Below are 17855 nucleotides of genomic sequence, written 5' to 3'. Positions count from 1 at the left end.
GCTTTGTAATGGAGGGGGAATTTCAATTTGATTAGCAATGCTTGAATTCTCTGAATCAACATGTGTGCTCAGTGAGGTGCGTGTGCTATTACTTAACTGGGGAGATACAAGCATAGTGGTTGTACTAGTAAGGGAATTTAGGGAAGAGGATTGCCTATTATCAATGGGGATACTGTGTTATCATTCTCTTGGATAAATCTCGCTCTTCATATGCCTTTGTTGCATTTTCCCTTGTGTCCAACTGAACACTTGTGGGTAAGGTAGTAGTGATGTTTATAGCTTCATGATAGGACTTTAGTCCATTGCCTCCACTTTCTAAGGTCTCAGTATTTTTCTACTCCTTCTTGAGTTGTAGAGGACTCCAGTTGGTTGTTAATATTAGACAATATAGATGGCATGGGGGGGGGGGGGGGGGGGGCATTTCTTCACTACACAATTGATGATCAACAAGAGAATCAGTTTCCATGGCTGTATCAGGTATTGATTTAAATAGTGGTGAAGACAGAGGAGGTGGACTTCTCACATTTGCAGAAGATAGAGGGCTAGTAATCAACACTAGGAGGAAGAGTTAAAGATACTCGAAGACTCCTAGGTCGTTTTGAAGGTGGGCAATATTGTTCTTCATTATCACCATTTTTGTTTGTTGTGACAAGTCCTGATTCCTCAGATTCACTCTCATCTGAGTTATCATTGACAGATGAATTAGGTTGATTGTTATGAGAAATCAACATCTGTGGAACTTGCCTGTTGCACAGACACAGTACAAGATTCCACAGTTGTACATTGAATCTTTGTACTACCAGCTCCACTGTCTTCCTTACCACGTCTCTTGCGCCAGTTTCCTGCTCTATTGGCAGAGGCACGACCAACATCACTTTTGGCAAGTTTACGCCTTAGCAATTCCAGTGGTCTCATTTTTGATCCTCGCCTACCTGACTCACTTAGTCGTGGTCTTCCAACCTGTCCATACATAGGAAAGTGTCCAATAATAACTAGTCTCCCAAACAATAATAGCTTAAAGTCTAATAATGCATTTCCTAAGTCAGCTGTACCTTTTCAATGCAAAAGGAGCATATACATTCAAGCAACAACCCCCCACCCTCAATTTATTAGTTAAAATACACAATAACTAGAGAAATGCTACACAAAATTTGCATGCTTGCAGGGAACTACCTTTCTTTTTTTGGTATAGTATCAACAGGAGGAAGTACAGGATCTGGAGGTGGACAATAAGCAGCTGTCTCTGGCTCATATTCCAAATCTTTTCAACTTTAATAATAATATCATCCTTTGTATCTTCATCTTCTCCAAACAGACTTTGCATGACATCAATTGATTCAGTTAAGTAAGGATTTTTAATGTGTTTTTGGCAATAAAGACAATGCCAAGGATTATCTAATTCTAAGGCTGATGCTGGGATTGATGGTGTATGGCACTTCTGATGGAAACCTGAAAATTTTAAAAAATGCAAATTGATATTTCTAACTTATGATTAATTCCTAAACAAACATTTCAATCAAGTACACCAACAAAAATGACATACAATGAGAGCAATGAGCCTCAAATGTTTATTTTAAGTGTCAAAACAAATGCATAGTGTAGGAGTTGCCTGATACAATACTAAAAATATCATAAACAGACCACCCTGATTCTGGTATGAATTTAGACATAAGGTTCAAGAACTATGAAAGCATTGTCTCTTGTTAAGTTCACACACCCCCAACTGTGAAGTTATGATGACACAACAAATTAAATTCATGCACACATCTACAAAAAACTAAATTCATAGCACTTATCACAGTAACATCTAATAAAGGCTACACCTCACACACAGCAAACTGCATGAAACCATATGTATAAATCTAATTTATTTAAAACTACTCAAGAACGTATGTTGTGGTTACCTATTCCACAAGAATCACAAAGGACGATTTCATTAGGTGTCTCTGAGTCGTCTTTCTTACATTTAATGCAAAATAATATCTGTTGTGGGTCTCATCCACTGTGAAAATAAGTTATAGTAAATTAAATTATAATAGTTGAATATAAACTTACAATAACGGATCTAAGATATCACAGAAAATTCAGATTAATTAAGTATGGGTATAATTAATTTAATTACAATAATAATCCCTATTTGGTCCATTATATAGAAGTAAAATTGTATAACCATTTTCCTAAGTAATTAACAGCTGTATATAACTAGCAGCTGTACCGATGTACTGTATCATAAAAAACAGACAGCAATACAAGATGATGATATACAGTTTTAATTCAGTAGTGACATAGGCTATGTTGTTTTCACAAATTATTTCAAATTGTCTAATTCAATTATTCCAAACACATCAAAAAAATATAGCTAATTTAGCGCTTTATCTACTTACCACTGTGTATCTGTTGAAAAAGCCGCTCGTCAGTAGAGCGATCGTCGAATATCACGACACATTTGCGTCTTCTAGCGTCAATCCGTTTTATTTTAGCAAAATAGACCATACCATCGTTCCACTTTACCAAGACTAACTCACCAGTCTCGTGTGGAAACTCTTTTCCTTCTTCGTGTCTGCTTGCCATCTCTCTTTGCCAGTTCTGGTTTGCCTGGCCAAAGATGGCGTCGTAAATAGCGTGGGAAAAGTACAAGGATCAAAAAAAGCGACAATACTGTTTTGACGCTTTTTTTTTAGTCATCCAGGAAAAGGAGAGCCTGGGTCTTTTGATAAGAGTAGTTGAAACTAATGAATATTACATCACACTTTGTTATTTAGGTACAAAAGTGGGTGGGAAGCCAGACCAGTGAGCTCTCATTACGCTAGACTAATTAATATTAGTTTTTTTATATTGACATATTGTTGACGGCAACTGCACTGAACGCTCTTCTCGAAACGAGCGCATTTGAGAAGAAACTGTGACAGGTGCAGTCTTTTAGACTTAACTACCTTGTACCTAAGAAGCATTCTTTGTTATATGGTGACCCAAGCTTTTGCGGGGCCAATCAATACACAGTCCATGGCACTGTGGCACTGTCCAACATACATATGCAGCACACACACACACACACACACACACCCACACACACACACACACACACACACACACACACACACACACACACACACACACACATATCAGACATATTGCTTGATTGAGGGCATAGAACAGGTACATCTTTAATAGGCAATGCCAATTCATTGAAACACAATAGTGGCTTTTATGACCTTTAACTTTGATTGGTAAGAGGTCAAGGTAATAAACCATATATTATAGTTGTCACATCATAAATACAAACTAATTGATTCTATATATATATGTATATATGTATATAATATATATACATATATACAGCTGTTATATACAGATGCGAGTAATGAGTTTATCTGTCATAGTAACACTATTAATAAGCAGGTAGGCTGTATATATATAACAACTAAAAATGAGTATTTGTGCTTGGATGCATGAAAAGTTTACTAAAAGAAAGCTTCCATTTATACCTTACACAAGATTGAGTATATACATATCTATCTATAGAGGAACAATCCTCTCCTCTTGTGTGTTCATCCTAATCAAATTCATCAACTGTAGTAAACTAAATACGGAGGAGGAAACAAAACATATGTAGGCAGTATATTGACCAATCAGAATCATCCACATCAACTCTGAGGCATGGGGGGAAGGCATGGATCTATTCTCTCCAAAAAAAACTTATTTAAACCTAAATGAATGTATGGTGAAACCCTTAGTAGCTTTGTGGTGGTGACAGTCTGTCTGAACAGTTCATTATATGTAGTTGTAGTCAAAACCATAATAGTCATAAGTTTTCCCATATATGGTAATGTCACTATGCTATAAATTTGTGGTTGTTATGACACAATATTGGATTAGTTACTCCAAAATTATAGTTAGTTATTGCTCTCTATATGTGGTGGACTTTGTAAGAAACCAAATTATATATAATAAATCTCATGAGAGATGTATGTAAGTTAAAATATACAGATTTGGGAAAACACTATCAAAACATCATACTGTTGGTATAAGATATGCATGTGTACATATACCCAGAAAGTTTATATAGTTAATACTTAAAGTGCAAGGGCTGGCATAGTATCTATTGTTGAAAGCAATCACAACAAGAGTCAATAGAAGCTTTTCCTGATTAAAATTATGACTACCATACAAAAAGAGAAGACAATAGAGGTTATCTAAACCAAGATCAATAATGAGGCGGGCTATAACTATATGGCCTCATGGCCCTCCTAGAGTTGGTGGTTACCATAATAACAAAATTATTGAATACTTTTTTTAAAGGCACTTTGATCTATAGTGTGACATAACATATCAAAGAAACAACTTTAATTCCTTACTCAACACTTTGATACACTGATCATGAATACAAATTCATATGTACAATATTGTATCCTCCAACTTTCCTCAATAGGCAATTCAATTATCAGTGTGTATGTACCATAATTTCCTTGTTATATGACAGCTGAACAAACAGCCACATTTTCTACATACCAATGTACATATATAAATGCTAGGTATTTTCTCATGACCATTTGGTATATGAATACCCCACCCAGTTTTTGTAACACAAATGGTCTACTTTAGTGAATTCAGAAGACTACGTTGTAGGGGCAACCTTGTATATGAAAGCTTCCTTACATGTATGATAACTGAATTAACCATATGTATGACTTACCACATGTGTCTACATATTGTATATATTACAGTTAATTAAGCTGTCAGTGACATTGACATAACATAACATATACAAAACAGTTATCAGCATAACAAAAGTAATGCATGCTTACATGTTTTTTTTCTATAGTTTTTATAGTTCAACTGATTACAGAACACTTCATAGTATATATACACAGCCTCATTGGGCAATCAGCCAACACACAATATTATCTCAAAATTAAGGTAAACCCTATGTGTACTTATAAGTGCACTGTTGATGTGTATATGGCTTGCATTTGCATTGGTATGATCAATATCTGTACTGTAGTGGGTTCAGTAGTATGATGCAGTTATAAAAGTTTATTTTTAAGCAATGTATATATGCAACACAAACAATTTAATGTTTCATGTACATTTATATAGTTAGTGAGACAAGAGTAGTTCTGGCAAATGAAGTTCTGGTGAGTTGAAAACCAGTGAACGTTGAAAAGAAAAAGCTGGTTTCTCTGGACTATATATATATAGGGAAAAAAAAGCATAATTTATTTTGAAAAGTCTCATAAAATTAAAATATATATTACAACCTTATAATAATAGATATGATTAGAAAATTACGGAAAAGCAACTGAAACATTCCAGTCCCAAGAGCCATAGGAATTCCCATAATAATACACTCACTAACACCTGGCAATTGCAAAATAATTTGAAAAAAATGATATAGAATTATAATAAATTGTTATATGGATCATCTCAAGTGCATATAACACTTTCACATAGTTACATGCTGCATTTTATCACTCATTCATATCTATATAAAATATAATTCACCACTGATAGCATCACATTGCCCATGGAATGCAGCATCAAAGAGATGGTCACTAGTTTTTCTCAAACTACAATAAAACTAGACAATACTTAAAGTTTTTTATTGCATTACTAACTGAAGCCAACATCAAAACACTCTCTTTCATCTTTGCTAGACCAAATCGAGTAATACCTAGCACTTCTCCCTGCAGATGCAAGAAAAAAAAGATTTAAACTGTTGCATAATTGTAGTACTAATCCCTATCATACTATAAGTTATTACTACATATATATATATATATACATGTATAGTTAGTAGAAAATTTATATTAAAAATAATTTGTAATTTATTATTTTGTTTGATGTCAGTACTCAGTAGTAAGCAGTGAATAAATATTGCAAGAATCTGTATGATGTAGCCATATTACATGTACATGTGAGTATTTATACTTTAAATGTCATTAATCTGCCACAACATAACGTGACGTGAATCAATGTTCATCCCATGATTGACCATAGTGTAGACTATTTCATTAATAATTGTTTGTCTGTAAAGAAATAAATATACATAACAATGAAATAGTTTATAATTACATGTATATGTATGTATATTGCACTGTAGCAATGATGTATATTTATATGCAAGTTTTTTGCATGTTTATGCAGTATTGTTAACTTAAACTTAGCTGTTGTTGAATCTTTCATATACAAAATATATAACAAAACTTTTAAATATAATTTTTATATATTATTTGATCACTTTTCAAAATCAGGTTATATCAATAGTATTTAGCTATGTTTTGATGAAAGATAAAAACACAGAAGCACAGACCAACAGTTGATAGGTGTTTGCAACATGTATACAATAGCAATAGTAAGAGGATGATTGCATCATCATTCCAACCATTGCAATGTACCATACTTGGAAGGATGTTATGCAATGATGCCATATAATTATCATTGCCAACATCCTTCGTAGGTACACATATATATGTGACATGATTAATCATGTCACATATATGTGTGCCTACAATAACAGGTTTTCATCTTAGCTATTAACATCCCTGCAGATTAGACCAAATGATTATATAGCCTTCCTATAACTTTATAATATTGTGCAACACTTATTAGATGGTTCAAATTTATCCAGCTGTGTTTGCATATAGATAGACCATCTGTACTAAAAAACCTGCCTTGCTGCTTCAATGCCTAGTGTCTTTTCCACCTCAGCAGTGTGATTTGAGGTGGTTCTAGTTCCCTTGACTCCATTAGTTGCTATTACAGCCTGTAAATTAAGGCCTTCCACAAGAAGTTTGTACTTTTCTCCACTCTCCCTCATCTTTATGAATGATGGCACGTGTTACACTGCTAATTCCCTAAATATATATAAAGAAATTTTCATCATTGGCATAGGATAATTTATAACTATATACTATATCCTACTTATTGGCCTAAATTTAATCTATAAATCTAGTTGTTTTTTATGTTGTGGTGTTAAGGTGGGTGGGTCACCTTGACACAACTTTAGGTAAAGCAATTTTAAGTGATTGTATCTGATAGTATAAAGATATTTTGCCACCTTCAGGAGGATGAATAAATAAAACCCATTTATTACGAAGAGATATATCCTATACAGAAAAGGAAATATAAATAAAATACATTATATATATATATATATATATATATATATATATATATATATATATATATTATTATTGTTGTGGTCAGTTATTATATATGTGACTTATTGTAATGTATACAACACTACATTTAGGTTTTAGTTTCAATTTGGGAGTTGAAAGAATGGAATACATTACTGACTCGGCATCAATCTCCAAACTATAAAATTCAATAAAGTAATGTAACAGAATGAACAACAAAGAATAACTCACATCTAAATGGTATGGTACATGCAAAATGTACTTGAATGTACCTTATATTTTATAATATAGAGAGAGGTTGTTATGTTATACTTTACTATAGAGGCAGTTTGTCTAATGATAATAACATGATTGACTCAGTCTCTCAATATAGTCATAACACTATTATACCTGTTAGCATTACAGGCTGACAAATATATGGCTAATAGAATCAATAGTGTAACATTCATTAATACCATTATTTGGTACTCTTATAAAGTTATAACTTCTATAGTTGACATATGAAGACTTTTGAGGACTAAGTCACAATATATACCTTTGATTATATAATTGACATAACAAGAGGTGAGAGTTCCCTCTAACCTCAAAGGTTTTCTTATAACATATCACACTTAACCTCATCACTATTATGGAAAGTGGCAAATACTACACTATAGCAACAAACTACAATGTACTCACCAACACACACACACACATATATGGCATCATAGTACAATACCCTATACTATTAAATGCCCTTGGTTTTACTAATGCAATTAATGTTGTTTAGTGCATTCATTAGCTGTAAGTGTTGATAACAGCATAGTTGTGAATGTGTAGTTAGTACAGGTCTTCCGGAAACCTCACATCACATGGACGTATCACCGTAACTAGTTATAGTTAATTACACTGTCAGTCTGACATTATTTGTGATATCACACCATTCTGACACCTTTCACACAGAGATCCCAAGCTATGTTCTCATTAAGACTGAAGGTAACAATATATATGAATTCTCCATATCACACTATTAATAGTAGTCATGTTATCACAGTATATCTGGTACATTCTACACTAACAAAAATCATTACTGACTATATTATAGTTTAGTTTCAATGCCATGGCAAATTATCTTATTAACCAGATATAATCATATATATGTTTCAAAGTTATCTTTCTAAATGAGACTCCCTCGATAATGTTTTTAAAATCCTTAAAGATAAAAAGTGAAAGTTTATTTGTGGCCAAGTAATGTTACATTACAAGTAATGTTACATGTTAAGGTACAATGATCTCTACAAATGACCTTTAATAATTGTATTCGACTTTTTATCCAATTTAATACGAATATAAACAACTATCTGACTCATAGACCTCTTCAAGAAACTAGACACCTAGAGAGAGAAAGAGAGAGAGAGAGAGAAAGTTCTACTAGAAGATTGGCATCTTTAGAACTAAAGATATACCATTAAGATAAGTTGTTCCATGCATTTCAGGAGTTTACATAAATCTTAAACAAACTATCACAGTTAAAGTTTACCATGAAAAACAAAAATGCTAAATTATATCAACGGAAACGAACAGTTTTGATACATTAAAGAGCCACGTGATTCACTATTAACATGTTTGTGAATAGACTTTATGTAGAACTTCCTCTCATTGACATGTAGCCTTCTATAACATGACACCATTAGGAAAAACAGGTTGCACCTGTATATTTCTTAATGTCACTGACTACTCCCAAAAGTGACAATTCATTAATATTACAGATGTTTCTCAACTACACTGCAAACTATTAGCGAAAACTATTGAATGAATTGAGCTGTTAAACAATTAATACAGGTAAACAGATGGTGCTGCCAATTCAATTTCATCTCCCAGACATAAAGGTTCTGGGAATGAGACTGGCTACATACATTTACTAGATCCACAATGATAAAGTTACTTCACCAAGCAGTGTTTTTCTCAATTCTTCCTTTGACTATTCGAGACAGTATTCCGGGTCATTATCATTGTCCAAGTGAGCAGTAATAATGGGTGTACTAATGGTTCGAGCTGCATTAATGATCTCTTTAATTTCGCGGAAACACCTAATGTAATATTTGTGCTACAGTTAAGGAAATAATGCTAAGTTGGGGTAGCAAATATTTATTAGGACTAAGTAATGCATCATAAACATATCATGACATCAAACCGTGTTGTACACATGTTGCTTAATGTTAATGATATAGTACACTTCCTATAATGGATCTATCAGACTCAATCATATATATCATTATATTGTTGTACATGAATAGTGAATGTGAACTGAAAGTATATTATAAAACAATATTTACTATTCATTATTGACAATACTATACTGTAAAAAAAACTTCTTTAAGTTCATAATACCATTTAAAAACCATTTTGTTAGCAATGTAAACATGTAGAGTCCACTTAGTCTAATTGCAAAGCTATTTAATGGTCATTAGTTATGTGGTATGAGTGGTAACCCACAACTATATATTCTTATATTAGTTTGTATGGGTAAAATAAGCAACATGTGTTTGCTACAATGGTTATTACCAAATTAGGAATTAAATGAAAAGTTTTTTCTGCATGGTTTTAGTTTAAAAAAACTAAAGCAACTTTCATTTGTTGATATTGTTACGCAAGCTTTTTGTGAATTACAATTGTTAGTAATTAAGTTATGTAAAACAAATTTATAACAATGTAATAACACTAGTGCTTGTGAAAATACGAGACTGAGATCCGTAGCTTTGAAAACTATTTATCCCCAAATCTATGAGACTTCACTTAGTAAAGGATATTCATTGAACGCAACTCCTGCAAAATGGAAAGTTTTCAATGTCATGTTGAGTGCCTGGTTCTCCAATACTCTGAGCCCTATAGCTCCCCACAGCAGTCCCTGTGCATGCCAAAAAATATATATAACATATAGGACATTGTGGGTTTGGCAGGACATATTCTAATAACACAATTATGATCCTAAGAATGAAGTTGTTTACAGTTAACTGTTGTTATTAGGACCCTTTCCATTTATGGTACTGAATACATATATGTTATACACATGTGATAAATCTAATTAATTTGTCTAGGAAATTCATTATAGCATGATAATATAATAGTAATTAGATTATAATACTATTGTTTTATAGTAAAAACTATACTTTAATAATATGCTACACAAGAACTAGTTAATATTATTGTTATACATATGTTATATTACATTGTTATAATGTTAACATATCCCATCCATTTATCCGTTTGTCCATCCATTCATTTCTACCAGGCTCTATCCTATGCTTTCATGAATTTATTAATACAAGTCTCCACAAACAGTTTAATTGAGTACTTGTTTACGAAAAACGGGGGGCAGGGAGGTGATACGATCCAATTGATATAAAACTATATAAAAGAAATTTCATAAGCGAGAGTTATCAACACATTACATATATTATCAAACTAATGCAACTAACACATTAGAAATATGTCTTCTTAGACTGTTGTATTATAAATCTAGTTTATAGATTATAGTTTGTTTATTGCAACCATGTTTATGTCTGGTGTGTCCTCTTATCGTTTATTGTTCCTCATTGGAAAGTTTGTTATTTCCTCATGCACGTTTCACTTTAATAGCTGTACATGTATATTAACTTATATTGTTTATCACATTTTTTTATTAGGAACCTGTCATTTCATTACTACTAGCTAAATAACGTTATCATGATATTTAAATAGTTTTAATAAAATACTAAAATGATGGTGACCTACCTTTAGGGATAGAGTTGTCATCACTGATCAATTTAGAATCACTGTGTGTTAGATCATAAAAAATGACCATCAGTATATTAAGACTCACACTACTAGTTGAGGATCAGGAATATTGTAATGACACCAAGTATCCTGGCAACTTTGAAACTGTCTTAGCTAAAAATTCCCTATTAAATTAAGTACGATGTTAATAAGTTATATAACAATCAGTTGAAATAATTAGTTGTTTTTTAAACAAGTCATTGTTAATTAAAGTATTATAAAAACATTAATTGAATAATTACTATGGAATGGTCATGTTATGTTCTTAAAACAGATTACTACTAACAAATGACATCTACTGACGAGTAAAAAGCTATTCAAAAAATAAATTCCATAGTAATGACATTTACAAAAAACATTCAGCAATCCATGAAATTCTTGCGTCTAAACTAACAAAGCATAAACTGAATTAAAAACACCCACTTGTAAATATTAACCAGTAATAACTAATAATAATAGCAATAATATGACATTTTACTACCTCTCAATCTATCAATCCTGTATTATATTTCAATGTGAATGATCATGAATCAGCCAATTTATTTTACCATTGAAATACATCTTCAAAGAAATGTCACAAAGTAAGTTAAGTTCATTGGTATATATTATTATATTAATAGTAAACTAATGTCTTGTGTTTTATTGTTAATTATGATGTAATAAATACAAATTATATCTCACTTTAACTCTCTTGGGAAATTCTTTATTACATAAAAAAACTGGTCCAGTCTGGCTTAACTGGTAAGACAAGTATCGGAGTTGTGATGGAGAGAGTGGAAACTCTTCAGAACAGGGGAATTGTTGTCTATAATAAAGTGATAAGTCATGTTTAAATAATATCAAAGTTACTTTTATATGATGCAAAAAACGTGGGAAATCTACTGGCTTATCCTTTCCCTCCATGCTGAAGGGTCTAAACCCATCGCCCCCATAAACAAATTGGAACAATAATCCCTCACTATTACGGACAGTATTATCATATTGACAAACATAGATCTTCAAGAGACTAAAGGAATACAGACAGCTGTATAGGACAGTTCTTATTAGGTGATGATACATTGACGATGTCGACGTTGCATGTAACCTGTCTCTGCTGTCTTTACAGCAGTGTCTTACTAGACCTGTGTGCACATTGTGTTGTCATAGAAAACAATAAGTTATTAGACATAAAGTTACCTAGCAAACTAATTTTCTGAGGAAAAATTTTAAAAGAGTTACAGGTGTTTACACAATTGCAAACAATGAGAAATTTGTAACAAAACCACACAAAATATTTTTCTACATAGGAATGTGAGGTTTGCCTCAAACAGTTAATAGAAAGATTTAATGACAAATGTAACCTTAATCTCTTAGTCCATCCATGGATAAAGTAAGCATTAGCATTATGTATAATTTCTTCTATACCTAGTTTATAACGTAGCTTTGATTGATCTTATTCACTTTCACACTGTCATATACAAATCATTCATCATTTAATTGTTTTAAAAGTAAGTCTGTTTTGTTCCTTTCTTCCAATATTACATTGCTAAACATTGAGTAAACATTTTATCTATGATGGATCACATACCTATGACTCCAGGTTCAGGTAAAGCAACCATTACCTAAGCATGACTGAACCACACACACGTCGCACAACACACAAACACACACAACACACACACACACAGAAACTAGGTGACGATTTTGTTTATACCATTCAGATCAGTCGCTTCATGTTAAGGCACTTGGGCAACATAGTATTAATTTTTGTGTAATCAAACATAGAATAGAAGAAGGCAAGTAGGGGGGGGGGGAATTGCCATTAAGAATAAGATATATAAGTATTTAGTAATAGCACTAACCTTCTCTTCCTCCCCTTTGTATGAAAAAAGAACTCAGGTGTGTGTTAGTCCAGTGTAAAAACTATTTCCAACAAAACCTTTGGCTGCTGGAGATTTTGCTATAAAATTATGGATATCTAAATTCTGGAATTTATAATTTATCACATTTTTAGGGAAATGAGGTAATGAACGATCTTCAAATCCGTTTGGTGTCTCTTCCCAGAGTAAGCTTGCTGTCCAACACAGGCTATCATAGAGATAATTAATGAATGATCCTTTGAGCCACAGAGAGCCATAGTTAATGGACTGTTGGTTGGATGCGAGTTCTTCTTACAAGTATTACCAGGCTGTTTCACGAATAACGGATAGTTCAACGCAGGATTTTAGCCTAAGAGACACAGCAGACAGACGTGAATAAATACGTACTTATAAAACAATTACGACTCCAATGTTTCATCAGTGTACACCTGGTTGAGTTTGTAGTTTACCCTCCTCAAAACTATGTATAAATTCTTCACATTTGCTCGTATCTGTAATTATTTTAAAAATCAACTCAAATAAATACCCTTCACCAAAGACAAGGAGGTTTTACCCTTCCTCATTAGTAAAGCTCCTTCTCACCGCACAAGAGCTCTTCCGGGAGTGACATCACTTATTCCAATATAGAACCCACGATTACCTCAAAAGGAAGGAGTCATTGAGGGCCATGGGTAACCGTAACTCACTGAGCAAAATAGGGGCAGAGCGGGCTAATCTTGCCCTGCAATTCAGCTGCGACCTAAAATGGATCCATGGGTACGCAAAGGGAATATATCACAGGAAATGGATCAATGGCAGTATAAACAAATGGAGATATGAAAATGAACATTAGCTCACATCGTAAAAAATTATGAAATATAATTAAAAGTATATTGTTACCTCTTTCTCAAAATCGCACACACAGTATATAGAAAAACATTGGTTCTTTTGAACTGATCCTCGAGTGGCTTTATAAGACACTACCACACATTTGGGTGAACTGTTATGGATCACTACATCTGATCTATGAATATATAGTACATAATATACTGAGAAAAGAAAATCACATCAAAGTGAAGATTGTATGATATTCGTACTAATATTAGATGATGAAGTATGTAATGGAGAGTAGTATCATAAATTAGATGAGTGAAGTTTAATGGACCTATAGTTACATAATATGATGCAGTGAAGATTGTAATAGAATAATCGTACATCTATTGAGATGGTGCAGGATTGTAAGAACAAAAGGATCAATTAATCTAAGGACATAAACAATTACTATTCCAGTACAGGAGTCATTGACACATAGAATCTTCCATTATAGATGTTGTATGTTTGCCTTTATCTCTTAATTCGAAGGACAGGAAATTTGTGATTAGGTCGTAAGAGGACACTAATGACTTATTTTACCAGGCCATCAGTTTTCACAGGCTTAGGAAAAGAGAATGAGTAGAGCGAGCTATAGAGAGTCAGAGTATGTGTCAAAGGGTCATAATTTTTATTACCTGATAAACAAAAAGGGGCAGTGTGGAGATCAATTTTAAAACTCTGTGTCCTCTTTATTACTTACATGCAGCGACTCTCTTAGAGAATGACTGCGATCAAAAAAAAAAAGACACATCCTTTTTGAGTTAACAAGTAGCTAGCTATTAGAAAGAAATAGAATATATAAATCATGCAATAAACTGGTGCAAACCATGTTTTGAAAATCCTGAAAAATATCAGTCTATGAGCGGTCTCCATTACGAGGATTAACAAGGTTAGATTACCCTGATACGAACAGATAGTCATAGCAAAGAAAAACAATAACAATCCCCAGAGGACAGAACGTACTCCCATAAGAGTAAGGCCTTCTGCTTTAACTTCTTCAGTGTGTGGTAATGAAAGGTTCATTCACTCTCATCAAAGTCACCTTTATATGGTGATTTCCATACGCACTCCATTAAAAGAAATGGGGCTGTGAGGCATTCCCTTAGCCTGAGGGGTGTGCGTCAAAAAGGAATGAAACATAAGACAAAGGATGAAACATACTACGTGGCTATTTACAGTATTAAGTTAGGATTAACTTACATAGTTTTGTTGCCATAATACTTACTTTCTGTCGAGATGTCTGTCTATTAAAATAATACAATATCACCATTCTTAGTAATGACTCTCACACAATGATCCCCAAACTATAAGAGATAAAATGTAAAATATCATTAAAAAGAATCAACAGAAACTAAAAAATATCCGTACTTATTATTCTATTTATGCTCATTAATTAAATAGAATAACAAGTTTTGAACTATTAATAGATAAAGGGAACAAGTTTAAAAACAAAAAAAAAAAAAAAAAGAAAAAAAAAAAAAAAAAAAAAAAAAAAAAACAATTATATTTACTTTTAATTCCCTTGCGACGATTTCCTGCGATCTCCATATTTTGAGATATCTAAAAGAGGACACAGTATTATAATTGAAAATCAAAACGAATTGACCTTTTTAATTGTGTGAGCTCTTTGTTGTATGAAATTGGCGCCAAGGATGTTTATCAGGTCATTAAGGACCACTGTAGCATCAAGTCAATGTTCGCAGATATCACCTAAATAACACATTGAATAATATAGGAATATAAAATAAGTAGAAATAAAATATATAAAGGTATAATACATTGATTAAAATTAATATAATATGATCTGTGTGGAATTTAATTCCAACCAGAGGCTTCTAAGGAGATATAGATCAATATATTCTAACTCTATCTTCTATGGATTGCTAACTTTATCTGGATAGGTCAAAATTTTGGCCACATGAACAGGTACAGCAACCTGATTCTATTCTCATGTTAGGATCAGTAGATCTTACAGTACGTCAGGAAAAATTCAACACGTTTCCCTGAGAGGTTGCCACGGAAACGACCTGTTTGCCCTTAACCTTTGTACAATCTCGAGTTGGTTTTTGGCTAAATGGATTGATGATGAATAAATGGATAAACTGATAGTTGGGATGGATGAATGGACTAATGTATGGATGGATGATATACTGCTCATAATGTAATCATGCTCATCAACCATGCATCCATCAGTCCATCCATGCATAAGTAACTATCAGTCCATCCATACATCCATCAGTCCATCCATTGGCATCAAGAGACATACCACCATGGATAAAGGATTCCTGAAACTTCACTATTAATATAAGAGCACATTGTAGTTGAAGATAGTCCAGCTCCTCCTATTTAAAATAGCCGTAAACAATCTATTGCACGCTGATCCAGTATTATACCATATCATTTGAACTTAGCTCCAGTAGCTCGATGGACGTTTGTATGACATCATTAAAAAATATTAATCTCACTCAGTTTTCATAGTGATGTCGTTCCTCAGTCCTAATAAGTGGTGTAACAAAGAAGTGGAGTTACAAGTTATATCACTTACGTGCCAGACTGGGTATCAGAGACAACAGGGGACCGGACGGATACAAAGAGGCGGGACTAAAAAGTCTTGTGTGACAATGAGATTCTTTGGACGCCATTTTTCACTTGACATTCCTAACAAGATCATGTCTCTAAAAAAAAATAGTAGTTAAATTAATAGTTATTATAATATTAAGTACCTCATTTGGAATAGCCCGAAACAAATGCAGCACTTTGAGAGGATTTAAAATTTCCTAAAAGGTTAAAAAGTCACAAAAAACCTAGAGATGCATTCATTTCTAATCCATATAAACGTTTAGTAGTTTATATTAACCTCTATATTGAGGACACCTCTATATTAAGGACACCTCTTTATTAAGGACACCATCTATTTGAAGAGATCTCTTTATTAACCCATATATTGAGACCCTATATTGAGGACAACATCTATATGAGGACACTCTATATGTGAGACACTCTATATGTGGAGGACACCTTCTATATATGAGGACCCTCCATATTAAGGACAATCTCTGATATTGAGGACACCATTATATTAAGGACACCACTATATTACGGACACCACTATATTGAGGACCTCTCTATATTAAGGACACCTCTATATGGAGGACACCTCTATATTAAGGACATCTCTAGATCTGAGGCACCATTATATTGAGGACACCACTATATAAGGAACCTCTATATTGGGACACCACTATATTAAGGACACCTCTATATTGAGGCACATCTCTCATTAAGGACCACCTCTATATTGCTCTTTATAAGGATATCTCTATATGAGGACACTTCTTTGTTAAGGAAACCTCTATATTGAGGACACTTCTGTATTATTAAGGATACCACTTTATAGGGCACCTCTATTAAATTGTGGACACCTCTTTATTAAGGGACACATTATATTGAGGATTGATCTCTATATTGAGACCTTCTTTATTTAGGCACTTCTATATTGAGGACTCACTTCCTTTATTAGGCACACCTCTATATGGAGACACTTCTGTATTAAGGGGACACCTCTATATGAGGACACTTCTGTATTAAGGACACCTCTATAAATTGTGGAAACCTAAGGACACCTCTATATTGAGGGAATCTCGCTATATTGAGGACACTTCTTTATTAAGGACGCCTCTTATATTAAGGAGGACACTTCGTTATTAAGGACACCTCTTTATTAAGGACACCTCAATGGTTAAGGACATCTTGGAGGATAGTCCTTTAGTGATTGTTTAATAAGATAGCATCATCAAAAAAGTACATCATTCTCTACTTTCATAATGAAAACTCTAAAACATAGTAACACATTTTCTAAAAAATAGTAGCAACACCCCACACACACACACACACACACACACAAATTACCACATACATAATTCATTACATGTAGAATTAAACTATTAGTACCTGAGCTTTACTGATACAGATTTGATCTCTTTGTTTTGGTCAATAGCTTCTTCTAGTTGGAATGATGAAACTTCTAATACTTTCAAAAGAATCTTTTTTCTTGCGTGTTTAATTTCTCATGAAGTATCTTCCAATAACCCACATTTTTTAACAGTTTTCCTAAAAAAATAGAAATAAATAAAATTTTAATGGTAGTTATTAATAACCTTTAATTAATTAATTGCGTTTATTAGTAATAAATAAAATACTATTCCAGAGT

General features: G+C 33.0%; 1 pseudogene; it reads right to left on the bottom strand.

Annotated features, from left to right (window-relative positions):
* Positions 1-5097: 5097 nt before the first annotated feature.
* Positions 5098-16287, bottom strand: LOC121392848 (annotated as a pseudogene).
* Positions 16288-17855: the final 1568 nt, after the last annotated feature.

Source organism: Gigantopelta aegis, unplaced genomic scaffold (genome assembly GCF_016097555.1).
Source record: "Gigantopelta aegis isolate Gae_Host unplaced genomic scaffold, Gae_host_genome ctg4678_pilon_pilon:::debris, whole genome shotgun sequence".
Lineage (NCBI taxonomy): Eukaryota > Metazoa > Mollusca > Gastropoda > Neomphalida > Peltospiridae > Gigantopelta > Gigantopelta aegis.
Note: the sequence above shows the minus strand (reverse complement) of the source record. Positions and strands in the feature narration are given on the sequence as shown.